Source organism: Simochromis diagramma, unplaced genomic scaffold (assembly GCF_900408965.1).
Source record: "Simochromis diagramma unplaced genomic scaffold, fSimDia1.1 OVJJ01000781.1, whole genome shotgun sequence".
Taxonomy (NCBI): Eukaryota; Metazoa; Chordata; class Actinopteri; order Cichliformes; family Cichlidae; genus Simochromis; species Simochromis diagramma.
Window position 1 is genome coordinate 243,193 of NW_024386832.1, and position 6,000 is coordinate 249,192.

The following is a 6,000-nucleotide window of genomic DNA, read 5'->3' on the forward strand; positions in this document are numbered from 1 at the left end:
TGGGATGAACCAATTGGATGAAAAGCTTCAGTGCTTCATGAAGCTTCATCTGCCCATCACTACCGAATAGCCTCCTTCTCCTCCTCCTGCACAGGAAATAATCCAAAGTCCGTTAAATTCAAAAGAGTCACTGAAATAAATGTCTGCTGGGTAAAACATGGTCAGGTTAAAAGCGAGCCGTTTAATGTGGCTGATAAAAGAGTACAAAAACAAAAGGCAGATGCACACAAGAAAGAACCTAACTAGAACTAAACTGGGAAAACTGAATGCTAAACACAAAAGGCAAAGAACAAAACCTTGAACGTTGCAAAAAACATAAACATGGAAACTCCTGGAGATATGGAACAACAGACAACCTGACAAAGAATGAACAGAAACACACAGAATAAATACACACAAGGGTGATTAGGGGGAAGTGGAAACACATGGGGAAACAGCTGACACTACTCTGACATAACGAGACAAAGGAAGCAAAGCTGACTACACTGACATAGGACACAGACCTTCAAAATAACAGGAAACATGAGACACAGACAAGACAATATAAACTTGATAACATAAGACACGCAGCATGAAACACATAAATCAGAATCAGAATCAGAAAGGGTTTTATTGCCAAATGTTGAGCAGGTTTACAACATTAGGAAATTGCTGCGGTGCTTCAGTGCAAACATACTGTTATAAATTGTGCTTAAATAGACATGAAAAAATAAAAGTAAGAATAAGAATTAAAAGTGCTACGTAGAAAGATATATGCATGAGATATACATGAGATATATACATGAGAATAAGAATTAAAAGTGCTACGTAGAAAGATATATACATGAGTGCAGGTGGTGATCAGTGCCAAAACATGGAATGATGCAGTGACACAGCGTAGGGTCATGTGTTAGTGGTGGGAACAGTCGTACGTTTATTGTTCATGTGTCCAACAGCAGAGGGGAAGAAACTGTTCTTATGGCGAGAGGTTCTGGTGCGAATGGACCGGAGCCTCCTGCCTGAGGGGAGCAGGTCAAACAGACTGTGTGAGAAGGGTGAGAAGGGTCAGCTGAGATCCGAGCTGCACGCCCCAGTGTCCTGGAGGTGTACAGGTCCTGCAGAGATGGGAGTCTACAGCCAATCACCTTCTCAGCAGAGCGCACAACACGCTGCAGTCTCTGTTTGTCCCTGATAGTGGCTCCAGCGTACCACACGGTGATGGAGGAGGTGAGGATGGACTCGATGATTGCAGTGTAGAATTGCATCATCGTCCGTGTTGGCAGGTTGAATTTCTTCAGCTGCCTCAGGAAGTACATCCTCTGCTGGGCTTTCTTGATGACGGAGGTGATGGTGGGCTCCCACTTCAGGTCCTGAGTGATGGTGGTACCCAGGAAGCGGAATGAGTCCACAGAGGTGATGGGGGTGTCAGTCAGGATGATGGGGGGGAGTGGGGCTGTGTGCTTCCTGAAGTCCACAATAATCTCCACTGTCTTCTGGGCATTCAGCACCAGGTTGTTGTGGCTGCACCAAGACACCAGACGTTCAACCTCCCTCCTGTAGGCAGACTCATCCCCGTCCGAGATGAGCCCAATAACGGTGGTGTCATCTGCAAACTTGATTAGCTTGACAGACTGGTGGGTGGAGGTGCAGCAGTTGGTGTACAGGGAGAAGAGCAGAGGAGAGAGAACACAGCCCTGAGGGGAGCCGGTGCTGATGGTCCGAGAGTCCGAGACATTCTTTCCCAGCCTCACATGCTGCTTCCTGTCCGTCAGGAAGTCAGTGATCCACCGGCAGATGGGATCAGGCACATTCATCTGGGAAAGCTTGCCTCGGAGATGGTCTGGAAGGATGGTGTTGAAGGCAGAGCTGAAGTCCACAAACAGGATCCTGGCGTAGGTTCCTGGGGAGTCCAGATGCTGCAGGATGAAGTGTAGGGCCATGTTGATGGCGTCATCTACAGACCTGTTGGCTCTGTATGCAAACTGCAGGGGATCCAGGAGGGGGGCCGTGAGGGTCTTGAGATGGGAGAGAACCAGGCGCTCAAATGACTTCATGACCACAGATGTCAGAGCCACGGGTCTGTAGTCGTTTAGTCCAGTGATCCTAGGTTTCTTGGGGACAGGGATTATGGTAGAGGACTTGAAGCAGGCAGGCACATGACATGCCTGCAGTGAGGAGTTGAAAATGCCAGAAAACACTTGGGCCAGCTCGTTTGCACAGTGTCTGAGGGTGGCAGGAGACACACCGTCTGGGCCGGGAGCTTTTCGAGCATTCAGACTCTTAAACTGCTTCCTCACATCTTCTTCATGAATATGAAGAGTTGTGGTGGGAGGAGGTGGTGTGAAATCCTCTTTTGTGTGGGGTGAGGAGGGGGGTGTTGTAGATGAACAGTTTGAAGGTGGTGATGGCTCTATGGAGGGGGGAGAGGTGGGGGAATGAGTGTCCAAAGTGCCTCTATTGTTGGGGCCGTTGGAGGTGTGAAGGCTGCCTGATGGCTCGTCAAAACGGCAGTAAAAGTCGTTAAGGGTGTTGGCCAAGAGCAAGTCATCAGTGGAGTGGGGGGTTTTAGGCTTGTAGTTTGTGATATTCCTAAAACCTTTCCACACAGAGGCCGAGTCATTCTCTGAGATCTGCTGCTGCATCTTCTCAGAGTGCTGATGTTTAGCAATGTCCACTTCTTTAGTGAACCTGTACTTGGCCTCTCTGTAGCAGTCCCTGTCTCCGCTTCTGAACGCCTTTCTCTTTTCCAGCCACAGCTTTTTGAGTTTAGGAGTAAACCAGGGTTTGTCATTGTTATAACTCACCCTGGTGCGTGATGGCACAATGCTGTCCTCACAGAAGTGGATATAGGAGGTGACAGTGTCCGTAAACTCGTCCAAGCTGTTAGAAGCAGCCTTCATTGTGTCCCAGTCTGTAGACTCCAAACACGTGCGAAGCTCCTCCACAGCCTCGTTGCTCCACAGTTTTTTTGTCCTCACGACAGGTTTGGAGAGCTTCAGCCTCTGTCTGTACGCGGGGATTAGGTGGATCATGACGTGGTCAGAAAGTCCGAGTGAAGCGCGGGGCACCGCGCGATAGGCCCCGCTGATCGTGCTGTAGCAGTGGTCTAATGTCCTCTCCTCTCTGGTCGGGCATTTAATATACTGCTTATATTTCGGAAGCTCATGGCTCAGATTGGCTTTGTTAAAGTCCCCAAGAGCAATGATGAGAGAGTCCGGGAATGTCCGCTCCATGTGCAGTATCTGCTCCGCGAGTGCGCACTGAGCTGCCTGCGCATCCGCGTCTGGCGGGATGTAAACAGCGGCCAGGATGAATGAAGCAAACTCCCGCGGAGAATAAAACGGTTTGCAGTGAATAAAAAGATATTCCAGAGAGGAAGAGCAGTGCTGAGCAATCACTGTCACATCTGTGCACCAGCCACTATTAATGTAGAAGCAGACACCTCCACCTTTGGTCTTACCAGAGAGAGAGGCCTGCCGGTCCGCGCGCAGCAGATGAAAGCCCTCCAGCTTGAGCGCGCAGTCCGGGATGTCCTCGCAGAGCCACGACTCCGTAAAACATAAGACACAGGAGGAGGCAACGTCTCTGTTCATGCTTCTCATCAGGGCCAGTTCGTCTATCTTATTCCCGAGTGAGCGTACATTGGAAAGGAAGATCCCAGGAAGAGCAGTTCGCAGTCCGCGTCTCCTCAGACGCACGAGTGCGCCGGCTCGCTTCCCTCTCTTTCGGCGTCTCACTTTCCTGATCAGAGTCTGCAGTAAATCTGCCGCAGATGCGACAAATATTGGAAATAAATCCACAGGTGTTGTAGTCCTGTAGTTAAGAAGCTCTTCTCTGGTGTAAGAATATCCAGAGGAGTGCCCAGACACAGAAGAAATGCACAAAAACAAAACAGAAGTAACGCACTGAAGCACCACGGCATCCATACGCGGCGCCATCTTGGATTAAGATAAAGGGCAAAGGGAGACTAAAACACAGGGGTAGAAGAGACAAGAGGAATCTAAATAAACAAATGAGCTTAGATAACCTAATGAACTTAAAAATAAACCATAAACATCAAAAATAAACTAAAACTTAAAACGCTGGGTCAAAAGACCCAGGATCGTGACAGTGGGAGGTTGAAGCCTATCCCAGCTGCCACAGGGCAAAAGCAGGACAGGCTGCCAGTTTATCACAGGGCTCACACAATATATGTGATAGAAAATCAACTGAAATGTTTGATATTTATTTATAATAATAAGAGAATAACTACTATTTATAATAATATTATAGTTGTTATTATAAAATGTATTTATAAATATGTGTATATTTTTTTATAACACCCAACATAAAAGGCTTCTTTCCAAACCTGAGCTGTTTCAGACGCTTTTTGAAATTCTGACTTCTCTGAACTCAGTGTAAGGTGTCTGCTCCCTCACTGCGGCTGTGCCTGGAAGTACTTCTGCTTCTTGTCTTCCCCTAATGCAGCTTTAAAGTATTAAGTATGAAGCAACAGTGCTTCTCTTTGCGCCTCTGAAATCTGTGTTCTCTCTACTGATAAACAAAAGAAACAATGTAAAATGTATTAATAAATCAGTAACAAAAATATAGTGTAGAAGGTAAGTAGAGATTTTCATACCATCTTCAAGCCTAATGCTTTTAAGTCCCACACTCAATGCAGCCTGACTCAAAACCTGATTCTAAATGGTTCAGCACAGACAGAGAGGCACAAATGTTTAGTATTAACCTAAGTTACTGATCATTTACAGTATTACAGAGTCTATCAGTCTTTGCATGATGTAAACATTCCTGTAAGTTTCTAGCTGACTCTCAGGTGTCACAGGTGTGCCAGCAGGAAAGAGGGTCAATAAACCTGCATCCTGAAGTTTGTCATGCAGGATTAAAGGAGCCAGACTTTGTTCACACAGGTAGAATTTTATTTTACACTGACTCTGGGTAAGTATGAGTATCATACGGTTTAAATGAAGCGCTAGAACTAGCAGAAATTTATTATAGATCCATTGAAGCTAATCGGGATCTTTACTGTGAATCTGTGGATGCGATTAACCATGTTACTGGTAACTTCATTAACTAGTAACTTAGCAACTTAGTCATAACAGGAGTTAATATTTCTGTCTAGACACCATTTAAATAGTAACCGCTTTACCACAATATAAGCTAACCTTTACACCGTAACTTTAAGCTAGCACCATAAAGACTGTAAAACACGTAATAATATCTACAAATGCATCTCAAAGCTCTTACATCAGCACTCGCAGTATTACTCAACACAACCACATTAACATTATTGAGTGCAGTGTTGGGGAGTAATACATGTACAGGTGTTACGTATGTAAAGTACAAAATATGAGTAACCACTTCGTCACAGTTACCGTTTAAATAGGTGATAATTAGAATACAGTTACTGAAATAAATGGATTACACAGCGGTCACTTTCTGTTTCATATGTTAGGCTATCCCATCTCTAATTTTGGTAATTAAACGCATTGCCGGAAACCCAAATAAAACACGTAATAAGAGGCTCGAATGTACTGTTAATGTTGATGGCGTCAGTTACACAATGGACCCGGAGCCAGCACAACAGAGCCCGCAGCAGGGCAGGAATGCATTTCTTACTTGGAAATTCCAACACCACTTCACATTTAAAGAAGAAAAGGATGAAATCTGACCCTGCAATGCAAACTCTGTTTCCTAGCAACCAAGCTGCTCTCAGCATCAAAGACTCCACCTCCAACCTAAAGAAACATCTGGAAGTAAGTTTGTTTTAAAAACGAATGTTAGCCTACTGAAACTACCGTCAGTATCTAGGATGTACTACTGCTGTGTGATATTTTTATTATTACTGAAGGCTACTCACCACCAAGCTAACATCAAATCTTATCTTAACACCTTATGTTAACTTATGTTAACATAAGTCTTTGCTCCTCTACAGTAAATATTCAGGGAGATTTGGGCTTAACAGAAAAACAAACAAGAATTTGCAGGATGTGATCGCTACATTCATGTAGTTGTAAAAAGCAG

General features: G+C 45.1%; 1 protein-coding gene across 1 annotated transcript in view; it reads right to left on the bottom strand.

The window, feature by feature from the left end:
- Window positions 1-1,727: 1,727 nt before the first annotated feature.
- Window positions 1,728-6,000, bottom strand: part of LOC120731422 (glutathione hydrolase 5 proenzyme-like) — a 7,192-nt gene continuing 2,919 nt past the window's right edge. Inside the window, exon 4 of the mRNA XM_040028418.1 lies at window positions 1,728-1,740. The gene's annotated coding sequence lies outside the window, so the exon portion shown is untranslated. The remainder of the gene's footprint in view (window positions 1,741-6,000) is intronic.